The following is a 13,352-nucleotide window of genomic DNA, read 5'->3' on the forward strand; positions in this document are numbered from 1 at the left end:
CTCTCTGGAATTTTTGCCCAATGATGCCAACAAATATTCTGCCTACTGCAGGTTTAATGACGTAAACACACACACACACACACACATACACACACACACACACACACACACACACACACACACACACACACACATTTTGACTGTGCTTCATCTACAGATTTGCAACACATTCACCGTTTTTGAGTTGTATTTTGAAAGTATCCACCGGAAGTTCACCCTTTTATATTGTGACTATTGACAGAAGTCACGGAGCACTCAGCTTCTCTCAGCCTCCCACACTTCACTTCACCTACAGTCAGTCCGCTGCAACACGAGCAACATATACATCTAGAAAAGTGATTTAAGAAACAAAAGTGAGCCTGGACAAAAGCCCAACTGGACGAGGGGAAAGTTGAGAACTCACCAGCTCAGTCTTTCTTTCTTTCTTTCTTTCTTTCTTTCTTTCTTTCTTTCAGTCTGTCTTGTTTCTCTCTCTACCTGAGGACACGGTGATGCTCTGTGGAGCTGGCCGTGCTCTGTGGACGGTAGGTGGGCTCCCTGCTGCGGAGGTGATGGACCGGGCTGGGAGATGAGCAGCGGGCGGTGTGGAGGTACCAGGGCCGCTAGAGGAGGTCTGGACGCTCAGGTAAGAAACTGCTTTTATAGTCATGTTTGCATCTGTTTGTCTGTGTTTGTTCTCTCTGAGCTTCAGAAGAGGTGGTTGATAGAACTTTCTGATGTAGTCTATAGCTAACTGAGGGGTTTATTCTTCTTTTTCTTTTCCTTTCTGCGCTTCAAACACTGTTTTATTCTGGAGCAACTTTTTGAGGTGCTTCAGGACCTATAGTGTGATAGTGTGTGCGTGTGTGTGGTCCTCTTATCGCTGCGTGGGAATAAAGTTAGATAAAATAAACCGTTTCCTCTTTCTACAAGCAACTGCTGCTCTGTCGTATTTTAATCTGCAAAACGTTCACTGTGGTCTTCATTTATTATCTCATCTTCGTGTCATGGTGATCCATAGATATAACTCATTACTTCATCATAACTCAACATGAGAATTCATCCACCTGCCATACATTGCAGATGTTGCTTATATAGATCCAATTTTATGACATTCATTCACAGTGTGTACACTGTTTCACTGAAAGGTACTGATAGTTTCTATTATTATTTTTTATTCTATTATAGTATTTTATTAAATATTTGTTTATATTTATTAGTTGCTTTCTAGGGCTATAGGCACAATGATTGATTTAGTGATTTGATTTGATTATTTTGCTTGTTGATGTCTAGGACAGACATTGGAAGAAGTGATAAGAAAGACTGAGCACAGAATATGAATCCATGGATGTTGTGCTTGTTACAGCTTCTTAGAGATAAAATAAACCGTTTCCTCTTTCAACAAGCAACTGCTTGTCTGTCGTATTTTAATCTGCATGAAGTTCACTGTGGTCTTCATTCATTATCTCTTCTTCTTCGTGGTGTCATGGTGATCCATATAACTCATTATTACTTCATCAACATACTTCAACATAAAAATTCATCCACCTGCCATACATTGCAGATGTTGCTTATCCAATTTTATGAAATTCATTCACAGTGTGTACACTGTTTAATTTCTCTGAAAAGTACTGATAGTTTCCATTATTATTTTTTATTCTATTATAGTATTTTATTATATATTTGTTAGTTGCTTTCTGGGGCTATAAGCACAATGACAATAAATGTGATTTGATTTGATTATTTTGCTTGTTGATGTCTAGGACAGATGTATTTGTAGTTGTTTGAGACATTGGAAGACGTGATAAGAAAGACAGAGTGCAGAATATGAATCCATGGATGTTGTGCTTGTTACAGCTTCTTAGAGAGAACTTAGATAAAATAAACCATTTCCTCTTTCTACAAGCAACTGCTGGTCTGTCGTATTTTAATCTGCACACAGTTCACCGTGGTCTTCATTCATTATCTCCTCTTTGTGTTGTCATGGTGATCCATATACTTTACTCCATTTCATTACTTCATCATAACTCAACATGAGAATTCATCCACCTGCCATACATTGCAGATGTTGCTTATATAGATCCAATTTTATGAAATTCATTCACAGTGTAGGCTACACTGTTTCACTTTTTAATTTCTTTGAAACGTACTGATAGTTTCTATTATTATTTTTTATTTTATTATAGTATTTTATTATATATTTGTTTTATATTTATGAGTTGCTTTCTGGGGCTATAGGCACAATGACAATAAACGTGATTCGATTTGATTATTTTGCTTGTTGGTGTCTAGGACAGAAAGGTGTATTTGTAGTTGTTTGAGACATTGGAAGAAGTGATAAGAAAGACAGAGCACAGAATATGAATCCATGGATGAAGTTCACTGTGGTCTTCATTCATTATCTCTTCTTCTTTGTGTTGTCATGGTGAGCCATATAACTCATTACTTCATCATAATTAAACATAAGAATTCATCCACCTACCATACATGGCATATGTTGATTATATAGACTAGTTTCAATTTTATGAAACTCATTCATTGTCAAACTGTTTAATTTATCTGAAACGTACTGTTAGTTTCTGTTATTATTTATTCTATTATACGTAGTGTTTTATTATATATTTTTTCTATTTGTTAGTTGCTCTCTGGAGCTAGGCACACTGACAATAAAGGTGATTTGATTATTTTGCTTGTTGATGTCTAGGACAGATAGGTATATTTGTAGTTGTTTGAGACATTAGATGAAGTCATAAGAAAGACAGAGCGCAGAATATGAATCCATAGATGTTGCGCTCGTTGCAGCTTCTTTGCTCATAGGGGTGTAAGAAAAATATCGAACAAGGCAAATATCGCAATATTATGTTTTGTGATACTGTATCAATTCTCAAAAACACTATTGGTTTTTAATTAATAGTTTACATGCAGTCAATATTTTATTTCATGCAAAGAGATGTGCCCTCTCAATGTATGTGTCCTCTCAAAGTAGTGCCATGAAGTTGGATGTTATAGTTACTGTGATAAATGCAAATCTTCAATATATTGCAATATATCGCAATGCATTGAATCGTAACCCCTGTAACATGATACGTATCGTATCGCCATATTCTTGCAAATACACAGCCCTATTTGCTCATGGTGAATGATTTGATGACTTGAAATTTATTTATGAAAAGTTTGGAGTATGACAAATATCTCGTCTTTTTGTACCCTCTATCAATCATTCTCTCTCTCTCTCTCTCTCTCTCTCTCGCTCTCTCTCTGCAAAGCCATGAATAGGCAAATGCAGATGCTTATTGATATTAGTGTATCACTTTGGTATTTTTGTCTCGTGGCTTGTGTGTTGTGTGATATGAAGTGCTGCAGAAAGCTGGTTTACATGATTGGTGTAAATATTCTATCTTGTTTGATGATTGCTGAATGATGATTGTGTCATCATGACACAACAGGCGTTGTTTTCATCTGAAACTGGAGGGAATATTTTGTAATCCAACAAACACATTTCCTTTCTTTTTCCCTAAATGTCTTGTTATCACTGCGTATAAAGACGTGCCAGACTGCGCTGGGTAATCATCTAGAATCGGCAGCCATTAGACAATCTCTGCCGCTTACTTTGCTGCTTACATTTGACATCTGCATAGAAGAATCATTACAGCGTAATGCAGCTGCAAGCACAGTCCCTGTAGTCTGCCTTTAGGGGCTGAGAGTGGCCCCGCGGTCATCATCAGTCAGTTTACAGTAGCCTATAGAGGCCACATTAGGCATTAATCAGTGTTATATAAGGGACTTATTTTGTGCGTTGCTGTAATACAGCAAAACTTATTACATCGAGATCATGAAATTATGATTCTGTGATCACAGAGCTGCAACCATTACTCAATTAAGTTGATCAGCAGAAAATTGACTTGCAACTCTTTTGATTTCAAGCAAAAAAGTCAAGTGTTTTCTGGTTCAAGCTTTGCGAAATGTTCTTATTTGTTGTTGCTTTGTAATTATTGATAATAAACGGATTATCTTTGACAACAATCTGAATAGCTCACTGGGGCTGTGGGAAACAACTAATCAAGGAAACAATCAGCACATTAACTTGTGATGGCGTTACATGCAGCCCTATCTGAAAACAAAACTAGAATTTCCGCCTCGTGGTTGTATGCTTCCAGTCAAGTTGCAGTTTCCATTCATGTCTGTCCAATATGTCATCACTTCATCATTTTATCCTGTTAGACATTTACTGTATGTGATATTGTCATAATTATAGGGCTGTCCGGAATACCATTTTTTTTGGCTTCGGTGAGAAAAATTTGAAGGTATTCGAAGCTTCGCTTTTACGAATCGGAAGGCTGACATGTTCTTCTGTCTGTCTCCATCTCCTCCGTTTCAGCGCCGCTGCTGCACTACTGTACACACAACAAAGAGAGAATAACTAATAATAATTACCGTTGAATATGAATAATGTTGTGGGATTATTCTTTATTTCATGGGCTATTTTGGGATTTATACATTATTATTACATACTTGTATATTAAAAAAAAGCATTCAAATAGGGATTTGGAGGTCGATTGCCATGGCAACGGTCGAAGCTTCGAAGCATTCGGGTCAGCCCTACATAATTAGCATATGAATTCTTGAGTCATGGCCAAATATGTGTTTTGTGAGGTCAAAGTGGCCTTTGACCTTTTCCCACCAAAATCTAATCAGTTCATCCTTGTGTCCAAGTGGACGTTAGTGCCAAATTTGAAGAAATTCCTTCCAGGTGTTCCTGAGATATGGTGTTCACAAGAATGGAAGGTACTTACAGCTGTCACCGGCATGGAGGCATAAAAATAATATTATTACACATTTGCCCTCTATGGCTTTCAGTATTTCAGGCGGTGTATTCAGGCTCTTCATATTTGTATGTATTATGTATGGGGCTTCACTGACAGGTTTCTCCTCTGACAAGTTGACCTGGACTCCATTTGAAAATTGTCTTGTGCTTTAAAAGGGGATGAGAGAGGCTGATGTGATTGGCCATTAGTGAAGCCTGTCCCACGAACAATGGATTTATTCCGTCTGTCCTCAGTTCCAGATCGTACACCTGGTTTGCAAAAACTGTCCCAAGTTGGTTCTTGTGTTTGCACCAGAGCCTTTTTTCTCCCTTCGTGTCCTTTCGCCCCCCTTCTGTGCTTTCGTCCACTCTCTAAGAAGTAATATCCTAAGTTGTCCCGCCCGAGGGCTCCATGGTTTCCTCAGACATCAGACCACTCTTTTGTAATGGTATGATGGCCGGAGATTTGATTTGCTTGGTCAGGATGGGTCGGCGCAACATACAGGGAACATTTATAAAGGACAGATATTGATTCACAGACGTTGGTCTTCAAACATGAAAGCAGACGAAGTAAGCTAATGTCTTTTTTCCATTTACTTCTTCCTCCTGACACTATTGTCAAAAAGCTTCACTGACTAAACATTTTTTTCAATCGATAAACAGACAAAGACAGCAGGTTGTTGGGAAACAATGCTGGGCAAGTCTCATTCAGCAGCACTGTGGATGGGGCTTGTGGGGGGGGCGTAGTTGGAAGAAAGTGATTGCTTTGACCTGTGACCTTTTGTGAGGGGTGCGACGAAATATCGTGCCACGAAATATCGCGGTATAAAAACATGACGATATGCATCGTCGAGACGAAAAACTGAATCGCGATATCAAGTCAGGGATTAAATTTTCGCTTGTTACATGCGTACAGTTTTTTCAAAATACACTTCCGGCTTCACGGGAAACAACTTGGTTCATTTTAGGCAACAAAACTGTTTAGGAAGACATCGTGGTTTGGGTTAAAATAACTCCGGAGGTAGCGTAAATTAAGTAAGGAAATTACGTGACAGATGAATCAACGTTGACTTCTAGTATCACACAGGGTACAAACATCGGCCTCCTGGGTTAAAGTCTGGTGTTTTTTGACCCGGCCATCCACCCCGACCTCCGGCGGTGCTACAACTTCAGTGTCGGTCACTTGATGCCATTGGGCCCAAAAATACTTTTTTCCACAGACTTACATTGGCAAAGAGACATCTGTAAATCAGCGGATAACTTTTTTTTGAGGTAAATTAACTTCACAGTATGAACACTCTAATAACCCTTATTTAAATCATTAGGTTCTTAAAGTTGTAAAATGCACTGATAGCTGAATACAGAGTTATTTTCCTTCCTCTGTTCATGTGAATGAGACCCAGACCGAGGCTGGACCGCGGGCTGGGAGGCGGAGTTAAAGGAATCGCTACTGCGCCTGCTCTGTGGGACAAATGGATGCAGAAGATTTATCACTCGGCAGTCGAGCCATTATGGCTTTATGTGCCACTGAGCAGCTCTCATAGGAGTGAACGGGAGCCCGCCTACAGCGCTGTATCCAGTTCTCTTTAAACACCCATGTTGCATTATGTGGATTACATACAAATTGATGTCATGGGATACATACAAATTACAATGCAATACTTTTCTTAGGTATAGCTACGAACGGTGTATAAGAAAAGCCTATATGATCTCTCTGTTATTTATTCATGAGGGTCGGTTGAGCCTCCCATTCTCTCCTGCACACTGCATCACGTCCACTAACTATTTCATCGCAAGAAGCCACATTATTCGTCTTGTTGAGTCTGGAAATCTCAAGCCTTGGGCCAGGAACGGCAGAGATCCCAGCTCAATGTTCTTCAGGTTCAATTTTAATGGAGTCAGAAAGTCAACACAGGTTACTCAAATGAATCACATAATGCTGTACAAGTATTTTGCAAAAAGCAGAGTTTTCATCGTGTTTAATATCAACAGACACAAACACAACCAAAACCCGAGCAGGTCCGGACACGTCTGTCCGGACGCAACTGCCCGCGGTCTTTAGATCATAACCTTATATACTTGGAACAAAGAACTCACCTCCTATTTTCCTGTCATCGTAAATTGTAGTATTCCTCAATTCTACTGGTCTCTGTTTTACTAATCAGCATATGACCTCTGCCATACATATGATCTTGGTACCTCCTCTACCAGATTCCCTGTTTTGGGCCCCCTGCAGCTGCAAGGTTGCTTGGATCAGCATTACATCACTAGAGCTGTGAGTTACAGTGGCCAGTGTGAGTATTACAGCACTGGGATCAATACAGCAGCACTATGATTGTATGCTGTTTCAGTAGTAAAAACAGTGTTATAGGATTAATACTTTTATCATTGTTTATCACATTTTTATATAGTTTAAAAGGGATTGCTTCCACAGTCTCTTTGTTGTGAGTGACAGAAATAAAGTGGTGTACCGCATCTGTGTGTGTGTGTATGTTTTATATGCATGCGTGTTGAGAGAAGTTCTGCTCTATAAACACAATTGTTTATTTAATCAACATTGACCCAGACTGGTTTCTGACGCATGCTGTGGTCACATACACACACACACGTACAGTATAGTAACACACACACATTTTCAGAGCACATTAGGAGCAGATTGCCCCCGCCTGGTTAAACAGAGACATTTTATGTGTCAGCGAAAATCACATTAACTAATCTCTGTGTCTGATGCTGATGCCATCAATGTGAGAGGCCCCTGTGGCTAATTAATCCAGCAAATGGACACAGGGTGCACGCCTTACAGATGTTTTCAATCGCTGAGCTTTCTCTACGGAGGCAGTAAAGTTGAAGGTGAGGCACATTTCAGTCTCAAGCTCTCATGAGCACAAGCGCAGTTTGCGTTGGTTCAGGGGGCTCACTGAACCCCCTAGAAATGCATCTATATTTTTTATAATAACGCAGAACTAAGAATCTATTGTAATGATGAATAATATCAACCTTGTTGTGTCTTCATGACAACATAAGAAACCAACAAGATAAGAAGATAGATTTGTGGTCTTTTTATTTACTTATAGCCTAATAACATCGGACACTCTCTGTCCACATACTGTTCAATATTCTGTTACGTCATGTAAACAAACCACTGACTTACTATCTTCCGATATTTGTGTTTTTTAAACAGAAAACACAGGTTTTATACTGCGATGTTTACTGAAAATGACATACAATACAGCCAACAGTGGCCTAAGTAAGCTTTCAGGGGATCTCCCTCCAGCCTGTTGTCACCTTATTTAGGTTTCATTAGGTATCATATAGATAACTCCTCATTTCAACTTCACGAATCAGCTGTTCCTCATTCATTGCAGCGCTCTCAAAGCGAGCGACAGGAATAAATAGAAACAGCGTGTCTGACATATGTTCAGCTCAAACACGCACGCAGTTAGGACATTCCAATAGAGAACAATGCAATCAAACTAATTTTGTCGCTTGCTCGCTTTGCATTCTGTTTGGAGGGTGTAATATATATATGCACATCAGACCTCACTGTGTTGTGCACATTACATTCCCTCTAGATTTTTTATGTGAACCCCCAACCTTAAAGTTCAAACTGCGCCTATGCTCATGAGTAAAATAGCAAGGAGTTGTCATCGTGGTCGATAATGTGCAGTTAATACAAAGAATCACACACACACCTGATAAAAGGATTATCACCATGTTTTCATACTAACATGGTGATAATCGGTGGTCAGGTGTTAAGAGAGAGAGAGAGGGGTGTAGGGGGAAATAGACTGCGTCCCAATACCATACTACATAGTCTATGTACTATGTTCTATGTTTTAGTTTTTGCACGGAGTATACAAGAAATTAATGTACTTTACCATTTTACATATACAGGAAATCATTAATCACAACACGATCATAACTTAAACTCAACAAAGAGGAAGCAATAGCTGTCCCAGTTCCACATACTAACTGGAAGCAGGTCTTGAGCAAGTACAGTGTGTTCATGCTGAAAAAGTAGATGCCCTCGTTGATTTGGAGTCGTGTTTCTGTCCACCTGATTAATGTAAGTCTAATATTCACTCTCTTTTAGCTCTGTTTTTGGTCTCCACCAACTTCTGAAAAAAATATCTGTCTCTTTAGCTGCTAAATGTTCCACTATGTTCACCGGCTAGTCGCTAACTGTGTCTCTCTGCCGTTTCGGGCTGAGCAGGTAGTGTACAGAGGGCTTTTAGAGCTTTTTCACTGAAAACACAAAGGCTTGATGATGATCTTTGATTTCTTTTTCTTTGTGGTAGTTTACACCATATTCCGCCTAAATCTGCATAGCTTGTGACTTTATGGTGACTCGCAATTCTCTCCGCTGGGCATAGCATATCAAAGATGGTGACAGGTTAACCTGCACTTGACCTACATGTGAGCAGTTTGATTGACAGCAAACACAGCGCCTTGGATAAAAGGGTCTGTCCTGCAGTGGTTTGACTGTAGTGGACCTTTGAAAACTAGAGCCAATGAAAATGTGGGACATCGTCTCAATATGTGGCATAAGGGACAAGGGATAAAAATGCTGTGCAGTCCCTCATAAAGTGGGACATCTGGTCACCCTGTACTGTAATGAACTGAAACTCACTATAAAGCTCTGTAAAGCCGATGGGAGCAACCTCACATTGTTTTCACACGTCAGCTCGTGGTTATGGCGAATAAACTAGGGTTATGTGAGTGAACTTGGTTGGGATTAGGGCATGATGGTGGTCACGGTTAATAAAAAAGTGAATGTTATTTGCAGTTGTGGGACAGGATGTCTTTCTTAGGGATACTGTGCCATTAAAAGCGTTGTTAACTCAGGTACAGACACTCTCAATAAAAGTATATGGCAAACAGCTTGCTAACTCCCAGCCACGAAGAGCACTTAACCAGACAGTAATTTGAAATGTGATCGCCTCTATCAGCTTTTATAAATATATACCGTGATGTTTATGCATGTGCCTGCAATGCCACGGTGTGTGTGCGTTCAATGATGACTATCTGGATGAATCTAATCAGTGAGTTTCTCTGACTGACGGTGAAACTGAAAAACCATGAATCAGTCCATCACATTCATTACGTACGTGCGTCATCCCTCACTCCACCACTCCCTCTTTCTCTGTCTGACTTTCAGTGTTCCTGGCCCGCATCTAAATCTCTTATCTCGACCATTTCACCCATTAATGTCAATAATACTTCCTTTATACACCCTGTCTGATAAGGGAGTCAGTTAAACACACTCCCTTTGTTGTTCTGCTTTATGTCTTTCTTCCTTCCCTTCCCTTCCCTTCCCCTTTATTTCACTATCTCCTCAGACTGTACATTAACCATCCCTGTATCCACCACTACATCTCTTTCCCCTATACGCTCCCATTCCTTCTGCATCTGCAATGCTCGCTCTCAAATTGCCCCAGTCTTAATCTCCCTATAATTTCTCACTCTTTCTTGAAGCGTAAAATTGAAGCTCTCTCGCCTCTGCCCCTCAGCGTATTGTATGTGGGTATGTGTGTCTGTGTGTGTGTGCATAAGTCCTCACCCGCACCCTTGACTTTCATTTGACCCCCCCCACTTGGAAGCTCCACAGTGTCCGAATGCTGCGTTCAGGTATGTTTGGACAAATTAGTATTCCGTCTACACTGAAAGATAAATGATGTCTGGTGAGCTTCATTAAGAATAAAGAATGTGTGAAGAGAGAGGAGAATGATAAAACAGAAAAAGAGGAGAGGAATATATGGAGAAGTGAGAAAAGTGCTGGACAGGAAATATAGCCACCAGAAAAAGAGGTTAATTTAATTTGACACTGGCTATACAGTTTGTCAAGTAAGCACATATCTTGAGTGATTTATGCTAAAGCTCCGAAGTTCTTTTAAAAGTTGCTCCAACTGACTGTCTGGCGGAGTCAACATAATATTTAAAGTCATTCAGGTTATCAGCCGCACTGGCAGCATGGCTGTAGGGATGTTGGTTGATCCACCCATCCGGTCTCACTCCCAGCTTGTCAAATACCTCCGATTGGGCAGCGCCCCTCGGCATTGGAAACCGACGCACGGAGACGCCCGTTAGCGACAGAATGTGACAAACTGGGCTTTCAACTAACTCCAATGTAAACCCACCCGTGGCGTTATTTGACTGCCGGATCAAGTGACGTAGTGTTAAAGGTCCCATATTGTAAAAAGTGAGATTTTCATGTCTTTTATATTATAATGCAGGTTTAAGTGCTATATAAATACTGTTAAACTATCAAAACGCTCAATCTACGGAGAAATAAACACAGCCGATATTCAGAAATTGTGCGTTTGAAACAAGCCGTTAGGATTTCTGTCCATTTGTGATGTCACAAATCTACAATATTTATTACAAAGTTTTAAACGTAAACATTCTAAATGTGTCCCAGTTTATTTCCTGTTGCAGTGTATGTAAATAACATCAGCTGACAGGATGTAACCCAAACTGGACCCAAACTGTTGCCTAGCAACGCAATTCTGTTGCAATTCCATTGAAATGCACTAAATCGGAGCATTTCAGACAGAGGGTAAATACAGGTATATTCAGGCAGACAGTACAGAAAATAATGTGTTTTTTTAACATTACAGCATGTAAACATGTTCTAGTAGAAACACAAAATACAAGTATGAATCTGAAAATGAGCATAATATGGGACCTTTAATAGTGTGAGAATCTTTTCAGGTCAGGCGGGAAGGGTGGTGGATGTGTCAAACAAACACAAGACTTTTAACCAGGAGGCCGGTATTTGTGTTCCGTGTGAAACTAAAAGTAACGTTGACTTATTTTGTCACGTCAGTCTTTAGCCATAACACCCTTCACTGCGTAGGTTCGCTAATACCTTTTCTTGTATCTCTGCAGAAGCGTATATTCTTGTTTAGCGTTAGTTTACCTCACTTGCAGTCTTACGTTTGAACAATGAAAGAATTGCCAAGACAACAACATTTTATAACCGGCCCAAGTGAAATACATTCAAGAAATAATATTCATTTAACCTTTAAGCCTAAAGTGGCTGAATTCAACGGAAGAGAAAGTGGTTTCCTGCTCTGAATGTGTGTGAGGGAAAGCGAGAGTACAGACAGCTTTTCCCACAGCAGTGTAGGTTTTTACTAAGTGCAGCAAATGGACCAAAGACATGCTGCGAGCAAAGCAAAGTGAAGCTGGCCAGCGATCCGCTGCCTCCGAGCTGATCCATTATACATGAAGCGCTAATGTGATCTACTGTACACAGCTGGGAGGGAAGACAGAGAAAGAGGAGGGAGGGAGTGAGATATGGGGAAGAAATATAGATGGGGTTTGTCTGTGATGTCTGTGAGTCAAACGAGACATTTTGACACCATCAACAAATCTGCTGTCGCTGCTGTTTCCTGACGGATGAATCCCAACTGACAATCGCGCTACTCCACTGACTCGTTAATCACTGTACATAAATGAACAGTAAAAACTGTATGATGGATTAACTCACAATTTTTCAAACCCCTGTGGGCACATAAAGTTTCTTTTTAGTGAAATCCATCTCTCAGATACTCACACACATGCCCACAATTTAAGGAGTGACAGACATTACTGAGGATACGTCCAGGCTTGTCAGCGCTGAGATCACACTGGCAGACCGGTGGTGTCCCTCTGAGCTTTACTGAATGAGGTTTTGTCTGGCTCGCGTGTACGTCCATGCATTCTTTGTAGTGCGTGCACGTGTGTGTGTGTGTGCTGTTATGTGGAAGACAGTATTTATAATTAGACAGGTGAACATTTACCCCCTAGGATATCACTTACCCCTCTATGTCTTTCACGCGACTCCCAACTAATGTTTTAGTCATGCTGCTCGTCTGTCGTCATGACTCCCGTTGTTGGGACAACCATTATCCCGGCTCTCTACGGGACAGCTGAAGTTTATCCCGGTGTCAGTCCACTCTGGCGCAAACTTCCCGATCCATTGTGTCAATGAGCTAATGTTGGCAGTTTAACAACAACTTTAACAACAACTTTCAGCACGCTGAGCTGTTTTAAGTACAGCAGGGGAAAACAGGGAATTCAGAAAAAACAACCAGGGATGCAGTGGCAAAATCATTTAAAACAATGATGAGACATGCAAACATGAAAAGTGACAAGACTAAACACAAACAGGACCCAGAACAATTGCATGTGCAGCAGTTAGAAACATTTATTTAGAGACATTTATTGTGGATTGCAATGAAATTTTGTACAGACATTCATGTTCCTCAGAGGATGAATCCTACTGACTTTTCATCTAACACCATGAGGTTCACGTTTTTGGTTTCTTATGAAAAGTCTGGATAAAAAGTGGAAGGATCGCCATTAAATTTGGTACACACATTCAAGTCCCTCTCAGAATGAGTTATAATGACTTGTTTTCTAGCGCCATCATCAGGTCAAACTTTCACTTCAATTTATGACCTTAAAGCTGTAGTGGGTAGAATTAGAGCAAATATGATTAAATCTGAAAAATAAATCAGATGCCTCTGTGTCCTCGGTGCTCCTAATGGCATCTGCATGATTTCACAGACTGGAGAAAAACAAC

At 40.2% G+C, this 13,352-nt stretch overlaps 1 protein-coding gene across 2 annotated transcripts in view; it reads left to right on the plus strand.

Annotated features, from left to right (window-relative positions):
* The first annotated feature begins 265 nt into the window (after positions 1-265).
* The window catches only part of gcgrb (glucagon receptor b), a 60,667-nt gene continuing 47,580 nt past the window's right edge, over positions 266-13,352 (plus strand). For both annotated transcript variants that reach the window (XM_074629119.1, XM_074629120.1), the window contains exon 1: positions 266-625. The gene's annotated coding sequence lies outside the window, so the exon portion shown is untranslated. The remainder of the gene's footprint in view (positions 626-13,352) is intronic.

Source organism: Sebastes fasciatus, chromosome 3 (assembly GCF_043250625.1).
Source record: "Sebastes fasciatus isolate fSebFas1 chromosome 3, fSebFas1.pri, whole genome shotgun sequence".
Lineage (NCBI taxonomy): Eukaryota > Metazoa > Chordata > Actinopteri > Perciformes > Sebastidae > Sebastes > Sebastes fasciatus.